This window comes from Pelmatolapia mariae, linkage group LG12, assembly GCF_036321145.2.
Source record: "Pelmatolapia mariae isolate MD_Pm_ZW linkage group LG12, Pm_UMD_F_2, whole genome shotgun sequence".
Classification (NCBI taxonomy): Eukaryota; Metazoa; Chordata; class Actinopteri; order Cichliformes; family Cichlidae; genus Pelmatolapia; species Pelmatolapia mariae.
This window is the reverse complement of record NC_086237.1, coordinates 8,148,337-8,166,590: the sequence shown is the minus strand read 5'-3', so window position 1 is coordinate 8,166,590 and position 18,254 is coordinate 8,148,337. Positions and strand designations below refer to the sequence as shown.

Here is an 18,254-nt window from a genome sequence, read left to right as displayed (position 1 = left end):
AGCAGAGCTGCGTTTTCTATAAAAACAGTGGGGATTTGTTCAGTCCAACATATTTTTTAGAAGTTCAGTTTAGTAAACACAGTCTTCGATAGGCTTTGGAGCCTTGCAGCATCATCTCACTGCACTGGGCCACAGTAGCAGGAGAAAACCCTAACTTGAGCAAACTTTTTCAAAAATCCTGCTGAGGCAAACACAACTGTCCCTTCAACTTCAGCATATTAAAGTTAGCATAATACATCATGTTAATACTAGCTTTCCAAGGTAATGACTCCTCCTTTAGCCTCTTAACATCCATCAGGTCTCTGGTGACCCTAGCAGTCGGGTTTTAGTTAAATAAACCAACTTTTATAGATTTTTTAGCTATTTGAAGCACCCAAATGGAAAAACTCTGGAAAGTTAACTTTTTCTGTTTTTATTTGGAATATGGCCAAAGTAACAGTTTGTCAGACCTGCTGGATGGTGAGTGAGGATAACAACACAGAGTTGAGATGTGAGCCAAATGCTCAACAGGCATGTTTTCATGAATAAAAAGCTTTTCCCTTTGGGTATTCCAAACAGACAAAATGTTCTAGAAGAAGTGATGGATGATAACTAAATCCAAGCCCTGCCCCTAACCCTAACTTTAACCTTAAATGGGTAGACAGTGCCTTGGTAGATGATGTAGATGTATCTCTGTGTGTGTGTACATGTTTGTGTGTGTATTCTGTGGTGACAGGTCTGCATATTCCTCTGAAATGTGGAAAAACATCACTGAGATCCCAGGAGGGTTGGGTATCACTGCAGTTTCCTATGGCGTGATTGACAAGCGCTGCAGCTTCTGTAATCTCATTGCATGGCTGAGTGGTGCGATCTGAGGAGTCAAACAGAATAAAGCCTCTGCTAGGATAGATGTGACTGAATGGAGGAGACCACTGGTTTCTTTGCTGTAATTTCCTCCTCTATGCTGTACAATTCTGTTACTCTCTGATGGATTGTGAGATATACAAAAGGGCTCAGTGTGTGAATGTCGAAGTGGAGAAAGAAATTTCACTGTATACAGTAGCACGATGTCAAACCCGAACAAAGAACACTTGAGCTCAAGACTGAAGAGACGGTGAAAAGACTTTCCACTCCACAATACACTCTCAGCTACTGGCTATTTTTTGTGCAGGGAGAGTGGATTTGTAGATTTTTGTCATTGGATTTCAAAATTGTTGGATTTAGGGAACATACATGATGATTAGTTGCATTTGAGGATTATGTAACTACCAGAGTTCTTACCCAAAGCAACCTGCAAATCTAAATCTACGAGATAAAATCTAAGAGATAATCTGAGAGATAAAAAGACAAGCTGTGAAAACCAAACATGTTTCAAATAAATGCATTGGTCTCAGTATGAATATAAGGCAAGAGCAGAGACTTAAACCTTTACACATTACAAGATGACCTGAAAATATATTTTGTTGTAAGTGTTGGTTCTTTCTCGTTGTTCTCAGCAGTGCTTCATTGACAAACAGTGCATATGTCCAAATCTGTGCATTAATACAAACGCTCTAAGTACAAATCTGAGATTTGTTCTAAACAATTAAAAACATCTTTAAAAACATATATAGCAGTAATAATAAAAATTATTATTATCAATAAGCAGTAGCATCATACAAAGTGTTCTCAGTAATGGAAACACTTTAGAAACTTGTTTTGTTTGTTTCAGTTTCCTCAGTTAGACTTTCTCCTGCTTTTTTAGTTTGTTTTCTTTTGCTTTTTTTTGTTTTAGTTGTGTAGGCTTTCGTCTTACAATATGTCACCACTTTCTCCATTTCCACCTCAAAGTAAACTTGTTTTTATATATAGAGGAGATTCAATGCTGTGATTATTAGAACAGGTAAACCTAACATTAGCTGTTATATTAGCTTATAACCAGCTTTTATTGTTGTTTAGCCAGCCTTTTTTCAACTGTCATGGAGAACCAGTTCTTGTAGAAAACATATTCCCAGTTGTTCGGTTTCTTGGCATTGTTAGCACTTGTGCTACACTCAGCTGATTTCAATTCATGCCCCGGAGATGGAAGCAAAGGGTAATGTCCACAGCGTGGACATTGTTTTTATTTTTATTGCATAAAAGGATGAGAGTGCGTTTTGGAGGGCAAGAAGCATCCAGGACAAAAACAACTGCAGTATGCTGCTTAACAACTTCAGGGACAGCATGCTAATGCTAAGCTAGCCATGAACCCAGAGTGATGTTAAAGTGGAGTGATTTCTGACCCCAGCCCTGCAGCCAGACCCTGAACTTCAACAGGTTACAAACTGATGAGCAGTCAGCCTCCGTTTCTACCTGTTCATGTTTCTACAGTAGAATCAGTTTTGTCAGAGCTTTGTGCTCTTGGCTTTGTGTTCATATCTTAACACTAAGAGAAAAGTCATATGTGTGTCCTCATTAGGATATTGATTTGTGTTGGTGTGTGACACTTTAGTTTATACGGTTGAATAGCAATTATGTGACAGTGTGTTTCAGGTCATTTTATGGAGAAATTCACAAGTAATGCACCGCATTACTTTTAAGAATATTGTTCTGTGTAATATGTGTAATAAATTACTTTAAGTAACAACCCCAACACTGATCACAACAAAGAGGGGAAAAACTAAACAGCATGTGTAATTATTGGATATGCTGCTAAATTCTTATCATTCCCATCCCTAAACCTGATAATAAGTAACTGCGAAAACATTGGACATATTAAGTACTTTAACAGTTTAATATTTACTCCTACTACTACTACACTGCTTACTAAAGCATAACAAAACAGAAACATGACTTATCTCTGAATGACAAAATGCTCTCACTTCCAGGGTAAGCCAGTAATGTTACTTTTGAAAAGGGCTTAAGTGCTTAACTAACCTTGACCTTGAACTGCAAATTTTCTATAAATTTCCTAAATCCAACTTTCATGATATCAGTTTTTATGCTATTTCCCCATATGTCCTATGTCGTAGTTCCTTTGTGTCAAGTTTGAGTGTCTTTCCTGTCAATTCCTGTTTTATTTGATAGTGTGTATTTTTTGTGTCTTCTCTCGATACCTGATCACCCAGTGTACGTCTAAATAGAAATAAATATAAATATACAATTTTTTTTTTGCTTGGTCTTTGTTTACTCTGCCTGCCTCCTGAGTTTGCATTTGGGTCCCTAACCTGCAAAGTCTGATTTAATTTAATTTAATTTCCCTATAAGGTCATGAGTACCAACTTAAATGTTCTCACGACAATGATTCAAAGTCAAAACTGGTCATCAGAAATATGGCAAAACACATCCAAGTAGATACATAATGCAGAAACAATCAAGCTATTGTGCTGAAGCAAGTAAATATCCATTCATCGATCCAACTTATTGTTAGCCGTTTCTGGAGCCTATCCCAGCTGTCATAGAGCAATAGGTAGGATACACAGAAGGACAACCATTCAGTCAGTTTAGAATCAACCAGCCATCGTATTGCAGCTGGTAAATGTTACTCTTTTATTCTGAACTTTTGCACTGATTAACAGATCACATTAAAATGATGTCTTATGCATGCATTACAATATGCAAATGTATTCAGAGGACAAGGTGTTACCACATGCTCAGCATGTCTCTGTTTTTAAAGCAGATTTCTATGTACATTGCATTCTCAGAAGACAAATATGTAAGACAGGCTGGAACTTAATACCTGACATGCTTTTGTTGGACTAATAAAACTAAATATGAAATATTCACATTCACTGTTTCCATTTAAATGGATTCGAGTTATAGTTTAGTTTGACATTTATGTAGGTGTACATTGGCTCGGCTAAATGCTTGGAATCATTGCAGAACATACCAAACACTGCAAAATGCACTCACAGGCTGTTTATTTGATTTCAGCTCGATAAACAGTCAGAGCAGCACCGAACACAATAATAGCTTTGGGGGTTCAATAGGTTTTTATAGCCATAAGTGAATCCAGTCAGGCAGTATATTACAGTCATGTGGCAGTCAGGGGAGACTTACTAAAGTATAAATGTGTCTGGAAATCAGAAGGGAGGTAGCAGGGCTAGCACTCAATCAATCTCCTCTTCTTATTGTGGTAAAGGAAAAGATGAGTAGGCATGTGAAAAAAGAGGCAACAGAGAGTGTAAGATGATATTTCAGTTTCTGGTGATTGCTATGATTCTTATAAATGCTTTCACTGTGAGGGAGGTTGTTTGAAGGCTGGGAATAGAGTGAGCCAGTTTTATAGCTGCTTTACACAGGACATTGAGGAGACGCCATATGATCCATCTGGTCTCAGAATGGCATGTCAGCACAGAGGACTGGTCTCCGAACAAAGGCCCTTCACTTAATTTTGAAGAGACCGTCAGTATGGCTACAGCTCACTGCTCACAGTAATTTGAAAGGAGATCCCACTAACATGATATTTCTACATATTTGTACAAATTTTGCCCGAGATTATTTCTTGAAATATTATTCTTATGCATACACATATAAAACTGACAATACTCAGATCTTTATCTCATAATAACAATGGCTCAGATTACTCTGTGTGAGGTGTCTAATTGTGACCACTGACATTAAGCCCAATATGTTCTCATGTTCCCAAGTCAGAGCATACTGACAGTTTGTCTGGATGAATATAGGTGGTTTAGTTACCACTTTAACTTAATTTCTCAGTGTGCCGAGTAGAATTGAACAGGAAATCATATGAAATAGATGCGAAGAGAACGTGGGTCAAAGTGTTCTGCTCAATATGTAGAACACTTTGCCCTATGTTCAAAAGTGTGGGGGGAGGGGATTGAATCTAAAAAACTATGTATAACAAACATGATGCAAAATTATCAAAATAAACAGGAAATAAATAAACTACATAAACAAAGGAGACTGAAGAAAGTGGTTCTAAATACTAAAAATAAATAATATAGAAGAGACTAAGATCAGAAACAAATCAGGAGTCCCCAAACACAGGATAAGGAAAACAGAAACTTAGAACCAGGTAAACCCACTAAAAATGAGACGAAAATCACAGACTGAAATATCACTCAAGACATAAGATACTCTATAGAATAAGAACAGGAGGACACTAAACCAGGAAACATGAGCATACATTAAACCTCACTGAAACCTAAATTCAAAAGCAAAAAAACCCAGACGTCATGACAGTTATAGCAAGACATTATCTGTATATATATCCCATTGACAGGAAGAAACACTGGCATTCATTTGAGTGATGTATCTGGGGACTTTACGTCTAAACATTAGGGGTGCAACGATACACAAAATTCACGGTTCGGTTCGGTTCGATACTTTGGTGTCACGGTTCGATATTTTTTCGATACAAAAAAATGTTCATGCTTTTTTAATTTGTCATTTATTAAAATTATAAATATATATTTTAACTCAAAAGTACAGTTTTTAAATTTAATGTTGCTGAAATGACAAAGTAATAAAAAAATAAATATCTCATGGAAAAATCCCTCATCTTTGGAAAAGAGAGTTTATTACAGAGAAATGGCTCTTTCCAAAATAAAAGCTATACTATACGCTTCTTCTGGGGTATACTCTCAGCAGCATATTAAACATATCAGGTCCCCATAAGGAGAATCATGTGCTAACAGCTGTCTAAATGACTCGGGTAAAGTTTGTAGCATGCGTGCTTGTTGTTTTTGTCTGCTTCCACTTGTCTTCGCACTAGGATGATGTCGGAGTAAATGTGCAGTCATATTCGTTGTGTTCCCACTAGTGCTGTCAGCGTTAATCTGAAATGACGTTAACGCCACAACAAGGCAAATCTCCGTTAACGAGCTACCGCGGATCGCCCCGTGCGTGGGGCTGGATGGCGTCAACACGTTAACGAGCAAACTGCGCTAACGCAGTAGTTCCCACCCATGTAATTGAGCATTGCGTGGCACATCCGACATACTGTTTTACTTTTGTCCATGACGCGCTTACCTTCAGGGTCGTACTTCACATGAAGACCAAAATAGTTCCAAAGGCCAGATCTGAATGAGGGTGGGGGAGGTTCAATTTGCCATGCTGCAATGAGCTAAGCGTCTGTCTTGCTAGCTTGCGCTGCACTCAGTGGATCTGCGCTCGACAGTGCAGCCTAGGCGGAGTAGTCGAACGCAGATCCACAGCATCGTCAGAAGAAAAGTTGATAAAATAAATTAAAAATTTTGTATTGTTCGATACACATGCGTACCGAACCGAAAGCACTGTATCGAACGGTTCAATATCGATACGAGTATCGTTGCACCCCTACTAAACATCTATCAGGTCACCAATGACCAGTCATTTTTGAGTTTATTTAATAGAAAAAAGAATACTCTACATATAAATATTGATTAGTGTATTATTAATTCTTCCAGCAAATCTATGCATACTTATAAACTCAGAATGAATCCATTAAAATTACACAGGAGTGAGCATCAGTTAGTGCAAGCTGTCATGTTATCTCACCATCTTGAATCCAGAGGCCAATCGCCATTCTGCATCGTTGCATTTTTTTTTTTTTTTTTATGTTTCTAGAGACGAGGGTTAAGGCAGGGATGGGCAACTGATTTTCCCAAGGGCCCCCATGAAAAACTGGGACTTTTGTGTAGGGCCGCACCAATAACAGGCACAGTAAAAACACCAACATTTTATTAAATGTTTAATTTATTGAAATGTGCATGTTTTTGCAAAATGTCATTTTACTTGTAATTTAATTGCACTTTTCAGTTATTTTCTTGTTCGCTGAGAGAAATGTTGTCTGTTTTGACCTTGAACAAGTGCATTAAAGTCAGGTTCAATGTCTGAGACGGAAATGCAAGATCTGCCTTCCATTCTGCATCTCAGAGCCGCTCAGGAACAACCGAAGGGTTAGATGTGGCCTGGGGGCTGTGTAATGGCCAGGTCTGAGTTACAGGGTAGTGCTTTCTGCATTTCTGTAAAAGTCACCAAACAGCACTGATATATAACCACTTTTTTTCATAGGCATATGGTTCATATAGCATATTGAGTTGAAAAGATCAAGATGCATGAGAGATTTGGTTGAAACTCAATTAAAAACTTTGTGCTGTGTTGGCAGTGACACTTAAATATTACTAGGTCTGATCTTGTGTGGCTATTGCTCTTTTCACAAGAACATGTCCCGGCTGCTTGCGACATACATTTGGATGCTGTATTGGGAAGTCATCCATTTCTGGAAAGGTTAGGATAAGTAGCTCTGATTTTTATTAGCACGTTGGATACATGAATTAAGTACATGAAAAGGCAAAATTTTACTGTATTGCAGGACATGGAGGTCTACTCATTTCAAAAAAGCTGATAAATGAAGGCATTCTCTTTATTATTATCTTTTTTTTTTTTTGACTGCTTCCTTCAAAATGTTTTCCAATTCCTCATCACCTTTGCTTTTTCAAACAGTGGTTATATTGTGCAAGGAAATGATGATTAAGGAAAATCACTACACACTATTACACACAGTCTATAAATGCTCTGAGTCTGAGGTTTGAAAACTCTGTGTGGTGGCTGCTGTAAATTACAACAGCAGCCTGATGTTGCCCTGCAGGTATGTAGAGACACAGACTTTATCACCCCAAAGATTTTAACATGTGGCTGACCTTGTCTGTGCTCAAGAGCAAAACTGGATTCTAACAGCACCTCTGCACACATCTGACATCAGAAGATTTAATGTCAGATTTACATTTGGACTTTCTGAGGAGATGAGTCATGCATTTGCAGAACAGACACATCTGATTGTAGTCTGATGAGACCACAGTATTATCTTGATGAAAGCCAGATTTGAGCTCACTTACTGAGTTTGGTTAATGCTTCAATTCACAGACACTGAAACTATGTCTGAATCCAGTAGCTCGGAGTGTAAATCTTGTTATATGACCTGACCTGTCACACCAATTAAAAGCAGCCTCAGAGGATAATGACCTCATCAATGCACTTGGCAAGCACCTGGGAGCCAAATACTAAGGACTAAGGCAAAATCCTATTTGGCCTTTGGAATGTACGTGCTGATTACATCTTGGAGAGCAGCACTTCCAACTGCTACTGATGGCAATAAAACAGTGGGTGGAAAGACACTGAGCAGCAGGCAAACAGGTCGCCCTCACACACTGGGCCACTGGCATGGCAACTTACCGTGTGACCTTCTATACATCACCACTTGGCCATTAACCAGGTAAAAGGATGGGAGAAGGGCAATAGTGCACACCAGACGTAAACGCACTATGTAAACGCATTTATCCCAGGATGCATGGAGTGTGGACATGCTTAAATCTGCTCTGCTGGCAGTTCGGTGGTGGTGGTGATGTAAAGTGGCACACTTCACAGCCACACTCGAATATTGCTCAGGCTCACCGCTGTCTAATAAATCAACAGAAAACATCCCACATTGCTAGGGTGTTAGCTCTGAGAGTGATCCTCTGGCATGCTGTCTGGAACATGCCTTTGCATTTTTGCAGGAAACTAGCAGCAGAACAGTAAACATATCTGCTGGTAAGTGTGCAGCCCAGCGGCCTGGCAGAGTAATAGGAGATCCATTATAGAGAGATGGCAGTCTGAATAATGCAGGCGTTTGTTCTGTCTGAATGAAAAGGAGCTGGCATTGGGGTAGCTCTGCTGGCAGATGATCCAGTAGCACAGTTCCGCCTTCTCTCAGAGAGGAGAGGGGGTGAAAAAATACAAGCCTCAAGCAGAGTCTGCCCTCACACCAGACCTGAAGGTAAACTGCAAAATCACACATTCCTGCAGCCCTCAAGTCACAAAGTTTGCAGCTGATAAATGAAGAAAACTCCTCCAAAGGCATAATTGACCTCAGAGGAGTTCGCACCGTTGTGTAGCTACCTGTTACGATCTGACACCAGCCCCCCTGGAGAGCTTGTGCCCATGGAAACGGGAGCCTGAGAAAAGCGCTGTGCAAGGTGCTTTTTTATACCCTTTTGCTCCCATTAATTGGTTGCCAACACCACTTGACTGTAGCAAGTTGAAGCCTCCCCCACTTGGCAGGTTTTTCGCTCTGTCCAGAGAAAAGCTGGGGCCAGATGAGCGGAGGGCTTTTTTGGGGGGGTTTTGTTTTTTGCCAGGTCTCAGTGCCAAAATCACCAGGGAGCCGGATCATTTGCATTGATAAGACAGGCGCTGTGTGTCACACAAGTCTGGGCTAAGCCTGGGTCCACTCTTTTTTGGATGAAAGCTCTGTTTCAGGCATCACGTACAGAAGGAAATCATTTCATCCGTTAGTCTCCACTGGTGACAAGGTGGGGGGAGATCATCAGCTCCCTCCTAACTAGGTCACTGTGTTATTCAAGTCCAGCAGGAGACTGGAAGCAAGAGAAGGCTGAATACTGAAACTCCCCCTCACCCGCCGCTGGAGATCTTGTTTAAAGATGCCACAGAAAACGAAGAGGGAAAATAGAACAAGCCTCATTTCATTTCTAGAACAAAAAAGTGTAACACAGATATTCTATTTCATGCACTTTCCTGTTTCAATAGAGTACAATTTATCCACTGGCTTCCCTGAGCCATTACAGCTACGGGGAATAGTCAAATAACCACTAGAAACTGATAAAGAATTCAGGCTTTTTATAACTTTATGAGCTTAGTATTCCTTTGGCGTGCTGTTGTCAAGTTGAGGATCATTTTACACAAATCTACCCGACCGCTGCCACTGTCAAGAGCCTCATCTGGAGATACGAGCCAAAAGCCAAGTCATTAGTTTTAGTGGTCGTCATCATGTCAGTCAAGAAACTCCCATCTCAGACACTTGTGACAAAAAAATACACTTCTTCAGAAACAGCCGCCTCAACTTTGGACAACCTTAGTGAGCGGCTGCTGCTTGAGGTGTCAGTGGCTCTGAAAAGAAGCACGCTGAATTGCCTCTAATAAGGTCTCTCTCAAGTTAAACGCTGGGACTCTCAATGACTTCTGCAACGATCATCTTACACCACAATGGCTTGAGGTTAAAATGAGAGACTCCAGCAGAAAAAGAGAGCACCTGCAGAACCATTAAACTTTTAGAAGGCTTGTGGTAAGAAGTGCAGGGGCAGGGGAATGAAAGGATGATGTTACTTCTGTATAGGCCTTTTGCAGTTAATATATAATGTGCTGTTATCGCTGAAACAATTTCCATGCTACATTCAGTGGGATGGAGTTAATATTTCTGGGTCTTGACCCAGAATTCTAATTGTCCATATGAAATATTTGCACTGATGAAGTATATGTATAAATCACTTTACTACTCAGATCAGTTAGCTTTCCAGCCAAATAAAGAATCTGCAGAAACAAACTGAACTGAATTCATGTTTCTACCCAGTGTCTTTATATTAGGGATTGATTCATCAAGAAAAACAGCTGGTGGCACTAATTGGTGCTAGAGTGGTGCTCAGTCAGGTGCAATCAAACCACAGCAGGAAAAGGGGATGCAATGATATAAATGAAGTGCCACTCAAACCTGAAATGTAAAAAAAAAGAGAACAGAACATGAGAGATGCAGAAAACATGATGGAAATATGACTTTCTCTTTTCTCCTATGTCGCTTTGAAGGTTATAGTTTCCCAATCATTCAATTTTCATGACTTTTTCCATTTACCAGTACACCAGATTGTTTTAATTGCATCTTTAAAATTTCTGTTAATGGTTTATGGGCAAATCGAAAATGTCAGTTTTTTGTTAATATTTGAAACTGCTTTTTTGAATGGAGTTTATATTTTCACAAAAATTAGAAATTCCAATATTCCATATTTTTAGGAGTTACTGTATTTGTACTATGTGTACAGCAACAACAACAGCATTGTGTAGAAGCACTTTTTAAAAGCCTTTGGAGCACAATAACCTGTCACCCGTTTGGCACTGTACGTTTTAGCACTACAAAAGGTTTTAAGGGCAGCCTATCTTCTTTTTGTTCCACGATACAAGTAGAAATACTGTACTTCATTATTTGCAGAGTAGACATGAAAGTAGAAATCTGAAACCAGGGAGTGACACCTCCTGTACTCTACATTTATTTACCCACTCCTGGATTCCATAATAAATGCATCTACATTTTACTATTTACTAGTCAATAAATAAATGAAATGATGTGTGCACAAGGGGAAAGCTAGGCTCACTGTAGGTCCAGTCTGATCAGTAATGCCATCCTAAGTAAACTGAATAAAAATCTGTAAATATACATTGTAAAGTACCAGAAGTGCACAGAATTTCCAATTTGTTTTTATGGATTTTTTTTTTTTAAAAATACAAAATTTACAGTGACTAATATTAGAATAGAATAGACCTTTATTAGTCCACGAATGAGAAATTTGGGTGTTACACAGCTCTTATAGCAAGGGGAATATGAACTATAGAAGGAAGACACAAAGTGATCCTATATACATAACCAACTGAAGTTCGTATATACAGGTAACAATGTACGGAAATATGTATAAAAATTGTACGGAAATATGTAATAAAGTGTACAGAGTATTAAAATATTGACTCGTGTTATTACATTTTTGAAAGGTAGCTTTATAACAAACATTATTGCTTCAGATTTATGACTTTATAACTCTTTTATTCCATAATCGCTACTTTGGATCTGATTTACAAGTGGACTATGGTAGTCTATGTAACATTCTTTCTTTGTGGAGTTTGCGTGTTCTCCCCGTGTTTGCGTGGGTTCTCTCTGGGTGCTCCGGCTTCCTCCCACAGTCCAAACACATGCAGTTAGTGGGGATAGGTTAATTAGAAACTCTAAATTGCCCATAGGTGTGAATGTGAGAGCGAATGCTTGTCTGTCTCTATGTTTTAGCCCTGCGACAGACTGGCGACCTGTCCAAGGTGTAACCAGCCTCTCTGTAACTAGAGAATGGATGGATGCATATTCTATTATAGGTTAAGGCTAAAACTATTAAACTAATAGTAAAAAAGTACACAACAGTTGAGTTTATGAAATGTGTTTTGTAGGGCAGTAGTTATCCTTGCATTATCTAAATGCCAGAATTAGCTGCCATAAATTATTGTTGACTGATGTGTCTCTTTTTTGTGTGGTAGGGACTAAGCATAGTAAATGGAATGGCAGTTATGCTTTTCTACAATAACTGCCCACTTAAAACACTTCATCTTCATCTTCAAGATAATTGATCAGGGTGATCAATGGGAGTCTGGTACCTTAGGTACTAGAGCCAACAATACAAAATAATCAACATTAAACACAAAACAATAGCTAATATGTTACTGTCTATGCGCAACACCAAACAGTGCCAACATATATAATACTAATGCTTGATGACATTATTAGGGAAGGTTAGAATAATGTGGAACGAGGTATGTTGCAGGACCCTGAACATATATGAGAGCTGTAACTTTTTGCACAGTTGCTTTTTTGCTAACATGCACATCTCAATCAAAGCACACATGTTGCAGATGAGATTGTAGGTCTGTTAGGTAGTTAGAATCTGGCTACTACTATAGAATTAAACTAAATTCCCAAAGACCTCTCTACAGATTACATACTATTGAGCTGCATGGCTCTTCAGTCTATCGGGTGGATTGAATTGATGGAAAGCAGAGCTCTAAGAAGTTTTGTTCTATTTTTAACAGAATCATTCGAAGAACAATATTTGCTAATGCTTTGTTGCCTCCACAGCCAACATTGCCTCCCCCAAGGCTGCCCACCCCCAAAAGGGGACCCCAGCCTAGAGGCATGCAAAGGTAATGTGGGGGAAATTCTCCAATCAAATAAGCCATGAGGGACTCGCTGCTGAAGAGCGAGGGCTTCCTCTGCCTGCAGCGCTCTCCCTGGCTTTGTTCTTGCCGTTATCTTTGGTGGCAGATAATCCTGAATGTGCTGCGTGGATCACAGCTGCTTCACCAGGAATCAACCAGCGGCTCATCATGCATGTTAAACTCATTACATATTCAAAAGGAACTAAATCTCCTGAATATCTGCCTGCCGGAAGGGCATTGTGCATGTGTATTTACAGCCATGCATGCATGTCTGTGTGTGTGTGTGTGTGTGTATCAGCTATGGAGCACCATCCTTAAACAGGCTTTGCTAATGGCATTTTTCATCCCCCATTTAACCTTCCTCTTTCATCCTTCCTCTTGTGCACTCAAAAGATTTTGAAAACACTTTGATGACAAACTTCACTTAGTGCATTCTTTGGTGATGACCCAAAAGCAAATAACTGTTGAGACACACCTAAATATACATCAAGGTACTCAGATGAGTGTGTGCAGGTGGCTGTGTTACACAAGGTCAAGGTTGTAACCACCATGTGTCCCTAAGGGACATGACCTTCTCCCAGTTTAAACAGGTTAGAGGAGACAATTGATCCTACACGGGTCAAAGGTCAAACGGACCTACCTCTGGAGGTACACATCACGTCATTTTTAAAATCTCTGGATGCAAGTTTTGATGTCCAGCAAAAATCAAAAATTATTTCACAGTACAGTTAAGTATGTTTTCACAGTATTTCTGGTTTAAATTTGCAAGATGGATGGACAACATTGGATAAACTCTCTAGAAACACCCCGAGAAACAATGTCCACAGTGTCTATTGTTTTTGACATTAAGTTTCACTTCACTATAGAGAAAGTCTTTATATATTATAATTTCTATTTCCAAAACTGGCTGAAAAACCAAGAGCAGCACAAACAAGACTACAGTAGCCCACAGACTGTGTATTTCACATTTTGTTACCTGGTGACATTAAACAGCTCCACCATATAGGCAACAGCCTGCAAAGCTATGTATAGGCTCTGAGCAGGAGCATTGCACAATAAAACCAATCTATTAAACAGTGTTGCTGGAGGCCAAAACAGAGACTAAACACAGTTAGTAGTATTTCACATTTGGGTCTAGATGGGATAATAATTACATTGCTTTATTAGGGATGAAATTTTAAGAAAAAGACAAAAAAAAGAACTAAAAGAAATGCTTAGTTATTGATTTTTGAATATATTCATTGAGAAACTGCTTTTAACGCAATTTTATTTTTTTTACATTACATTTTATCTACAGTCATACTTGTATTTACATTTATAGCTGACAAATAACTACGTAAAATAATGCTGAAAAATGTATTGAAACAGCATACACTTAGTCTGACCAAGTGTATGCTGATCAAAACAAGCTTATGTTTGAACTCAATTAACAAAGACTGCAAAATCCAGAACTTAATAGGATAGGGTGTATACGCGTTCAGTATCCCATCTAATTAAGCTATATCCCAGCTAGGCGGTTATTTGGATTTCTCATAAGAAGGATTAAAGCTAATGTAGACTTTCTGTAACAACAAAATGATAATGACTTGAGCAAAATCTTAAATGCAGTAGGCGACTGTTCTGAACAATAATATTGCCATAAAAGTAAAGCTTTATTGAATTAAATAGCTGCCAATATAGACTAAATTTGCTCCACAAAGACAATTACTGCATAATACAACCATCAATGAGAGGGATTCTCTGGTTTGCCATCACCAGTGTGTGAATGTGTGTGTGAATGGGTGAATGACTGAATGTAGTGTAAAGCGCTTTGGGGTCCTTAGGGACTGAGTAAAGCGCTATACAAATGCAGGCCATTTACCATTTACTATATGAGTTGATCAGTTTACCTATAACTTGCACATATATTCTTGTACCAATCACATCATATTCTAGGATCTGCATGGGGGGAATTAAACAGCACATCGATCTACTGCAGACATGTGCTCAGTAATGTAGCTAAATTAGTCCTGTTGATAATGCGCTTGTTTGCATGTGTGGCTCAGTTAGTGGCCGCTGATCTATCTACAAGTCCTTACCTCCATATTCACCCCCTAATCCTGTTCCCAGACAGGCTGATGCCAGATCATCAGTGACTTCAGGCTGGAGGGACCCCTGTCTCCACAAACACGGCTGTTAGACACCCCCTATAACAGTATTTACCAAGTATATGGGTGGTGCAGTGAACTGCTCCACACCTGGCAGCTACAAAAAAATTTACTTCTTTATACCATACTCACAAGCCCAGTTATTTAGGTTCATCTATTATATATAACACTGCTCTTTCAAGAATTTTGCACTGTTTGAAAAATTATTTGCATTTTTTTAATGGAACAACAGAAACAAGGAAGCCACGACTCCCCAGTCAAAAAAGGCTAAACATGTATTATAAATGTGTTTATTGATTAATGCATCCCATCTCGAGTGCCACTAAGTCATTTATTTTCAGCATTTTGTTGCATGAACGCTCAGTCATGCAGATAATTGTGAGGCTACAGCTGCTGGTACAAAAGCCCTCTAGCTGTGATACTCCCACAAACAGACAATAATTTTGGACTTTTACTGTACAAAAATGGATAGCAAAAGTCCATTTTTGTCTCTAAAGACCAATTTACTCCAATAATACATTAGAGCTGATTACTGGGCCTCAACATAACTTCTGAAAACACTGCCTTCAGATAAATAAAATCAACTTTCTGGGGTAACTTGTCCTTCTTGACAGCCAAAAATGTAAATTTATGTTCCCATTTATGTTCCGATTTGTATTGTTTCTTCTACATCTTAAGAGGCAAGGTAGGTGCAAAATACATTTTTTATGTTTATTTAATAATTTAATCTGTTCAGAGGTTAGCACTGAGATTTCACAGGGAAAAAAACATTTTGGCTTCCATTTTGGTGCTGCAGTTTTCTTCTGCAGTCCAATGAAATATGTTAGGCTGACTGGCCAGGTAGATCTAGTCTTGAGTGGTCAGCAAGACAGTACTTAATAAAAATATTTCATATAAATAATTGATGCCCACTTTTGATTCTTTTTTTTAACCTTTTAACATCCCCAAGATCATTGATGATCCATCTGGAAACAGGTATAGGGTTTCTGTTAAGTCAGAAAAACTGTCATTCCAAATTGTTTCAGACATGATTTGAAACATGATATGGTTTTTGAAGTTTCTTCAGCTTGGACTATTTAGTTTGTGACTAAAGCTAAACCCAACTCTTACCTCAGATAGTTCTCAGGTGACCTAGCAGCAGTACAAAGGTTTAAAATGTTTGATTTTGTACCAACACATTAAGTTACAAAATGTTTTGCCTTTTTAATTACCTTTGTGGAGAAGTCCAAATCACAAGGCTACAAAAAGCACCGCTTTTCAAGTTTACAAGTCCAGGGATTGTCTCCATTGATGATTCATTGTAACGTTAACAAGTTAATGAGGTACTAGACTTCTTTGAAAGTTTACATCACTAATAAGGCCTTTCAGTGTCTTTACCATGAAGATACATATATAAATATATATATGCACACACATATATATGTACCTTCTTTAAATATGAAATGCTCAAATGTAAGCTCACACATTCAAAGATCCAACCATGCAGATTTACTGCCAATAAACCCAGGCTACGATCAGGAGGTGTTGCCCAGACATCTATACCTCAGTCCCAGAAAGATGACTAAATATGTCAAAATGGACAAAGCATCTATGACCCAGGATCAATTTCACCTCCTGACATTTTTGTTTTTTACAGGAGCTTATTGGCTACTGTGAGATAAACAATGGCATTTTCTTGGCTGGAAAGGGAGAGTGTGTGAGCAGAATAAAATGATGCCTCGAACACAAGGGCAACAGAGCAAATCGTTGGAAAGAGAAAAACATATACAGTACTAGCTGCAAAATAAGTCAGTGCAATTTCTGTCAGGGCTTACTAAAATTGCCCAGATCATAAAATATATGCAAAGGAGCAGAGATCAGATCTGCTGCATGTTTATTTTTCATGAAATGTGGAGTTCTGGAAATAGGTTAGATTACTGTGATAATGCTTCTTTTATTTACAGCACGCATATGGACTGGGATTCACCATCACCCCAGTGCATGCTCAGAATTTCTATCAGATACTGCTGTCAGACACCCCCACTAGCACCAACACCATCTCCACCTCCCCATCCTCAATTCAGCATAAATCTGTCTCAGCAGATCATCCTCCTCCACACTTGCCATGATATCCTAGTCTTATCATCATCATCATCCATTGTCTGAGGAGCACACGGGGAAATCAATGTCTGATCATGGGAAATGCACAGAATAAGGCATTAAAGCCAATCTGGGCTGTATATGACCTATAGGGGCAAAATATAATATATATCTGCAGAGCTCAGGTCATAGAGAAGAGAGCCTGTCCACAGAGCCTTTGATTACACTACAAAGTTTTTAAAAATGCACTTGGGTCAATGGAACCCAAACTTGGATCGATAGCGCTTTTGAATCAACAGCTTTGTGGGTTTGTGTTGTCAGCTTGATTAGATTCAGGAGGAAAGTGGGTTGATGAGTAAACACGACAGCATCAATATTACATGAGACTGAAGATCCAACGATTTCTTTCTTTAATGTCTGTAAGAGATCTGGGTCGAATCCCCTTAATGCCCTGACATGAATACGTTCTGTTTATCTCATGGATTAAGCTTAAAAACTGAACATAGAATATAGAAAAGTGTAAGAAGTAAGAAAAAGTAGGGAAAAAATGATCCAGTGCAAAGTCACATGTTCACACAACAGTCTAATTTTACCACATGAATCATTAATGTTATATAAACAAAGGAGGAAAAAAAAAACACAATTTTTAAGGAAAAGAGACTACGTCCTCTGGATGATAAATCAAAAACAAGAAGAAGAAATGGAAAGATTCTACCTTGGTCATATGTAGCCAGGGCACTGTCAGTGCTGTAGCTGCAGGGTGCTTGTGTTTCCCCAGTGAACTGAAGCAGATGTCAGCCGAGACACCTGCTCTGGCTCAACCTCCTCCTCCACTGCCTGTCGGGCCCGGCATTGGGGTTGCCGCCCTGCCCCAAAATACACCCAGCACTCAGCCCCCTGGCATGCTATTGTCTTAAGCGCAGCCATGGATTCATGAACTCATTAAGACATGCTTGCACATTTCTCATCTGTTGCATGAGATGTGAAAGACGTAAACTAATGGGAATGATAGCTGTTAATTTATAAACAAAAGGAGGTGTCGTTAGCATCATCATCAGTGCAGAAATATGACTGTGATCGCTTTCACAAAAATACACAAATTAGTGATAAGCATGGTTAAAAAAATTCTAAGGAGCTTAGAGTGTTTTACTGACAGAGGGTGGGGGTGTGCGCATGTGGTGGTGGCTGGCCATCTGTTTGGGGACATTTCATGGTGTGATTGCATCAACACTCATATGATTGACTGACAGTTGAGTAATCCAATCTCTCCAATTCTCTCCGAGTGAGAGTGTGGAAAGAGTCTGCAAGGCACAGGGCAAGAGTTCTCGAAAGAACATCTAATCATGCGGT

The 18,254-nt window shown here is 39.0% G+C and overlaps 1 protein-coding gene across 5 annotated transcripts in view; it reads right to left on the bottom strand.

Moving 5' to 3' along the window:
- The window catches only part of tncb (tenascin Cb), a 106,396-nt gene extending 88,665 nt beyond the window's left edge, over nt 1–17,731 (bottom strand). For 4 of the 5 annotated variants that reach the window (XM_063488900.1, XM_063488903.1, XM_063488901.1 and 1 more), the window contains exon 1: nt 17,620–17,729. The gene's annotated coding sequence lies outside the window, so the exon portion shown is untranslated. Of the gene's footprint in view, nt 1–17,619 lie in introns of all 5 variants that reach the window. The other variant, XM_063488906.1, reaches the window with a different exon arrangement.
- Between the last annotated feature and the right edge of the window lie 523 nt (nt 17,732–18,254).